This window comes from Ricinus communis, chromosome 2 (genome assembly GCF_019578655.1).
Source record: "Ricinus communis isolate WT05 ecotype wild-type chromosome 2, ASM1957865v1, whole genome shotgun sequence".
NCBI classification, from domain to species: domain Eukaryota; kingdom Viridiplantae; phylum Streptophyta; class Magnoliopsida; order Malpighiales; family Euphorbiaceae; genus Ricinus; species Ricinus communis.
In genome coordinates this window covers 24,234,414-24,240,211 of record NC_063257.1, presented here as the reverse complement: position 1 = coordinate 24,240,211, position 5,798 = coordinate 24,234,414, and the positions used below count along the sequence as shown (strand labels likewise).

General features: G+C 40.5%; 1 non-coding gene across 1 annotated transcript; it reads right to left on the bottom strand.

The window, feature by feature from the left end:
• Window positions 1-5,445: 5,445 nt before the first annotated feature.
• Window positions 5,446-5,552, bottom strand: LOC112534891. The gene has a single exon (XR_003079119.1). It is a non-coding gene; the product is annotated as a small nucleolar RNA R71 (small nucleolar RNA).
• Window positions 5,553-5,798: the final 246 nt, after the last annotated feature.

Genomic DNA, 5,798 nt, shown 5'->3' with positions numbered 1-5,798 from the left:
AAGAACATTAAGATTTTGAATTTGATAATATGCCAATATTAGGAATTTGAATATGATTAATCACATACATAGGATTATATGATTAGATTTTTCTTTTTATCATGGTTTTGTTATCAAATTAGGTTATTAGGGTTTCATGGTCAATCTATCATTCTTGTTTCTTTAGTTCTTTTAGGGTCTGTATTAGCTCTTTGCATCACTACATCTTTAATTTTATTATTTAACAAATTATTCTTGCATCACTACACTTTCACACATTATGCACTTTAGTCCTTATAGTCCAAATGGCGTCGGTTAGTGGTTCTTTGGTTCCACTCGAACCCTAGAATTGCGATACTGGCTAACCATCAGTCACAAGTAATTAGTGAATATCTTTCATCGCATGGACCTTTGAGTAGGGAGACGAGCTAAGGAAAAATACTTTTTACTTGTGGGAGCCTTTTATCCTTACCTAAGACTCAGCTCATGGTAATGACCGTAATAATCTCCCTTAGGAAACCTGTTGCTTGCTATATGAAATGTTTTTGCTTATAAATTTCTAAAGCCCTTAGCCCCAAAATGTGGAAGCAGGCCCTAGACCCAAAATATGCAGGCTTTTATACTTATACCGAGAAATATTGCATTGTTTGTTTTAAATCTGCTTTGAGAGCTTATGACATGCGCGTCAGGTATACTATTCCATGTTGATAGAAATCCTAGACCCAAAATCTTAGGGAAGAAAGACCTATCATCAACCATGTGCGAGAGTAATAAGGTTAGAATGACGAATTATATATTATTGTGTATGCTAACCCCTTTTTCTTTTATCTTTGTGCATTGCACGTGCATCATGCATCTCACGTATCGCATGCATCATACTAACCCTTGTTTTTAGCCATATAGATTCTTTTATGGGTTGGAAGAGGTAAGATAGTGGGACACTAGAAAGAGTGCTTATTTCTCTGAGAATCCGAGCTGTGTTAGAGCACCTTGAAAGATCAAGACGCCAAGCTACCAAAGCTACATCTGAGATGGCCAATAAGAGAGCTAATGAGCGAGATATTGAGATCCTCAAGAACGCCATCATCGACCATTTGAGGGGTGTGATTCGGGAAGAGCTTCAGCAACTCTTGGTTGGGATGGCTGCAAACTAAGTCCCACCTACTACTCCCATTTCTTGGTAATTCCCATTGCTGACCAAATGGCTATGGTTGCCCGAGAATGTTGCGCCACTGGCAGCATTACTCTACGCCGACCAATTCTAATATAGAAGACCCAGCTAGAAGGGGAGTGCCCCATAATTTTTGGGACTTCGATGAGTTTATGCTAGACTAGGCTAAGAGGGAGACTGCCCTTGCCACTAATAAAGCTGTGAGTGGCCTGAGTGCCATGCTTGAAAAAATGTAGGGTATGCTAGAAATCAAAGGTTTGGACCCTACCTATGATTTCAAAGAATTGGTTTTGACAGGAGAAGACAAGCTGCCTGTAAAGTTTAGAATGCCCGAGATGAACAAGTTCAACGGGACTGGTGATCTGAAAGTTCATTTGAAGCAGTATGTAACTATCATGGGAACTACTCAGCTGAGCATGACCCAAATTGTCAAGCTATTTGTGCTGTCTATTGAAGGACCCGCTACAAACTGGTACCACGGTCTAAAAAAATCCACCAAAGCTGAATGGTGCAATTTATATAATTCTCTCATCAAGCAATATGATTACAATTCTCATTTGGAAGTGTTGATCAAGGATCTCTAGTCCATCAAGCAAAAGCCAAAAGAGTCCTTTGATTTCTTGACCAGATGGAGGAATAAGGCTAGGCTAATGAAGAACAAGCCCTCTGAAAAGGACCCAAGTTCATATGGTGGTCTGAAACATTCTTTCAGGATGGGTTAAAAGGTTGCAGATGATGAATCTGGAAACCTTCATGGACTTGTTCAATGATGGGCTACAGGTCGACAAAATCAAGAACGATAAAAGAAAGACTGTGAGAACCGATGAAAGGGAAAAATACCAAGCTGTAGGGAGCAGGACACTAGATGTGAATATTGTGCAACAACCGAGAAAGTTTTCTAACTTCAAGCAACCTCTCTCTAAGATCTTCGAGAGATTGGTACATAATGGCATATGCTCCAATCTACTACTCTTAAGAACCCATCAAACCGTAATGCACCTGGATATAAACCTAATACCTATTGTAAATTCCACCAAGCACCCGGCCACCACACTAACAACTTATCTGGCTAAAGCACGAAATTCAAGACCTTATCGATGCTAGAAAGCTCATTGACCCTGACCAACCCAGCACTAGAAGAAACCTCTACCAAACTACAATAACATACCATCCCCAAACCAAGTCTCCATGATCAACCCTGATTTCAGTGAAAAGGAGATCACGAACTCTTTTATAGACATACCTCAACCCAAGCCAGAAGCCAGACTAAACAGCTCACAAAGAACCTTCATCGAGCTGAGGGCACCACTATCCATGGTGTTCTGTCATTTAAAAATAGAGCAGGAAGCTTAAGCCCCAATCACCAAAGGATAGTTTTAAGCCTCACAATGGTCAGTATTGTGAGTATCACCATGTCTTCAGGCATGCGATGGACCAGTGCAACCATCTCAAGCATGAGATCTAGGACTTAATCGACCGTGGGGAGTGGGAGGTTGAGCAACTTCCTCGGTATAAGTGTGAAGACTTACTAGGGCAGCCCTTAGGCAAATTTGACTATGGCTATCAGCATCTGGAACCGCTCTAGGGATGAGTGTAAAGTACAAGACATCAAGGCCAAGGACATTTGGACAAATAATGATTCTGAAATTGAGCCAGTGGGTAAGGGTAAGTAAGCCGGGGTATAAGAGCTGAAGCAAGACAAGCAAGCACCTGAAGATAGGGATGCCGTGTTATTAGAATAGTGAAAGAATGAGAAGAAGATAGCCAATGTCTGAAAACTGTTAATGCAAAATTCATCGGACCACATAAAGGCTCTAATTTAGGCCTTGTTTGGTATAAGTATTAGCATAGTAGCTACTCCTAAGGAGATTATTAAAAAGGTGACTAACAAGACCACCAGGATGATCACCTTCTCGAATGAAGACCTACCACTTGAGGGAAGAGACCACAATAAAACCCTCTACATAGCAGCAGAAGTTAAGGGGAAGAGAACCCTACGTGTGATGGTGGATGATAGGTCAGCCATCAATGTATGTCCTTCTCATATACTCCCTAAGCTGAGGATGATTGTGAAAGACCTGAAACCATCAAATATGGTTATAAGGGCCTATGATGAGACAAAAAGAGATGTGGAAGGAACTTTTTTAGCATTGGTGAAGACAAGTCCTTTTGAATCCTAGGTGGAGTTCACCATTCTAGATTTCCCGGTAACTTTTGTATTGTTATTAGAAGGCCATGGTTCCATGCCCTAGGAGGAGTTCTGATGTAGATGATTCTATGCATATTTATTGACTGTTTATCAGTCGTTTATTCATGTATTTGAGTCATATTTATTCCTGTTTGATCGCACTTTGGTATGTTTCTGAGTTTTTTAGGTTTTTGGAAATAACCCCGTAAAATGTGTATATTTAAGAATGTGAGAAAACAACCCCTTAACCTTGATGGGAAATTGATTGATTTCCGGGCAGAAACCAAGCTATGTCGATGATTCACGCATATTAGATGTTTATCAAATTCGATTCCTTGATTGGCACGTAATTCGAGGCATTTGCATGGGTAATTGCATGGGCCATGGCATGGGCTAGGGCACTTCTGCCTATAAGTAGGCGCACGCAAAATGAGAGAGGGTTCCGCTTTTGATTTCTGAAATTCTCTACGCGCGTGACCCCTCACTTCTACACCTCTGTTCTTGACATTTTGGGAGACCAACGTCATTTCAAAGGATTGATTTGGGAGATTCAAGCAAAGATTGAAGGTTCTAGACGATTGACCGAGACATCTGAGATCCATACTTGAGGCTGGTTTCAGAGTTGGCGCTTGCGACATTCCCACTCTGATTTAAGAGAAGAGGGGTTACATGTTCCATTTCCTTTTGTATTTATTTCTTTCATTATGAGTAGCTGGGACTACCGAACCAATTAGAATTCACCTTTGTTGATGGATTGTGCTTAATTATTAGATTTTTATTTACTATTCTTGTAATCTTCTTGCTGTTTAGTAATAAAGTTTGATTTAGTTAATTTGAGACGTTGAATTAATTGTCTTTTAGGTTGTTTCTTAACATTGAGAAATGCTTGTTACAACTGGAAATTGAATAGTAAGAACTGGTAGTTAACACTTAGAGATAAGGTTAATTCACTCGCCGGATTAAGAATTAATAACTCTTAATAGATCTAAATCACGCTTAATGCTAATCTGTAATAATCTGATAGGAAGAGATTCTATTAGGTTAGTGCAGGTTTAGGAACTTGGTGAGCTCGAAAGAGGAGCCGAATTCGATTCAGGATTTAGGCACGGGTAGCAAGATTGGTAATTTATAAAATCAACTTTAGAATTCCATCATTTAGGTCCCCTTCGGGTTTGCTTCTTTTGTTACAGTTGTCTTTCGATTGTCAGTTGTTGTTTGTTCCTTTATTTGCATTCATAATCATTAGTTAATTAATTTAGACTTCTCACACCTTATTACAGACTAGATAACATAGCGAACAGTAGTAACTTTAGGTTCACCCGATCTCCAGGGATACGACCTTGATACTCACTAGTGCTAGGCCGCATCGATAGGTTCACTACCTTAGGTGTAGGTTGCATCAGTAGCCCATCAAGTTTTTAGCGCCATTGCCAGAGATTAGTAACGGTGAACTAGAGTGAATTGTTTTTGTGTTAATTTAGTCATTATCTGTTTATTTATTTATTCTTTATTTTTTATTTTATTGTTTTTGTTGATTGGTGGTTGTTTAGTTGTCGGTTTCAGGTAGTTTATGACTAGGAGCTCTAACCCTGATCCCATAGAACCCTTATCTGACCTGGACCGCTCTCTCAGATTATTGAGACAATGTTTGCAGGCAGCTGAAGAGGAGGACGGAGTTACAGTTCAGATTCAAGGAGCTGACGCGATAGAGAACCACAACCCCCAGGCCGATAACGATTAGAGGACGATGTACGAGTTTGCTCGACCATCTTTGGATAGGACGAAAACTAATATAGTCAGACCTGCTATAGCGGCTAACAATTTTGAAATAAAAGCCAATGTTATCCAGATGATCCAGCAGAGCGTGCAGTTTGGAGGATTACCTCGCGAGGATCCCAATGTTCATATCTCTGACTTTTTGGAGATTTGTGACACATTCAAGATAAATGGAACAATCGATGACGCCATTCGGCTGAGATTGTTTCCATTTTCCTTGAGGGACAGAGCTAAGAAATGGTTGCAATCTCTTCCACAGCAGACAATTACTACCTGGAGGGCGTTGGTCGAAAAAATTTTATATAAGTATTTTCCTCCTGCTAAAACTGCTAAACTTAGAAATGACATATCTTCTTTTATGCAGTTTGATAATGAAAGCATGTACGATGCATGGGAGAGGTTTAAGGACCTTTTGAGATGCTGCCCACATCACGGATTGCCAGTGTGGATGCAGGTTCAAACCTTCTACAGCGGGTTGAACCTTACGACGAGGCAGATGGTGGATGCTGCAGCAGGTGGGGTGCTAAACAGTAAGATGCCCGAGCAAGCTCAAAACTTGATAGAGGAAATGGCCATGAACAATTATCAGTGGCAATCCTCTAGGAGCCGACCAGGAAGACAAGGAGTGGTCAACCAAGTAGATTCTACAGCAGCCTTGGCAGCTCAGGTGGAGCTTCTGACCAA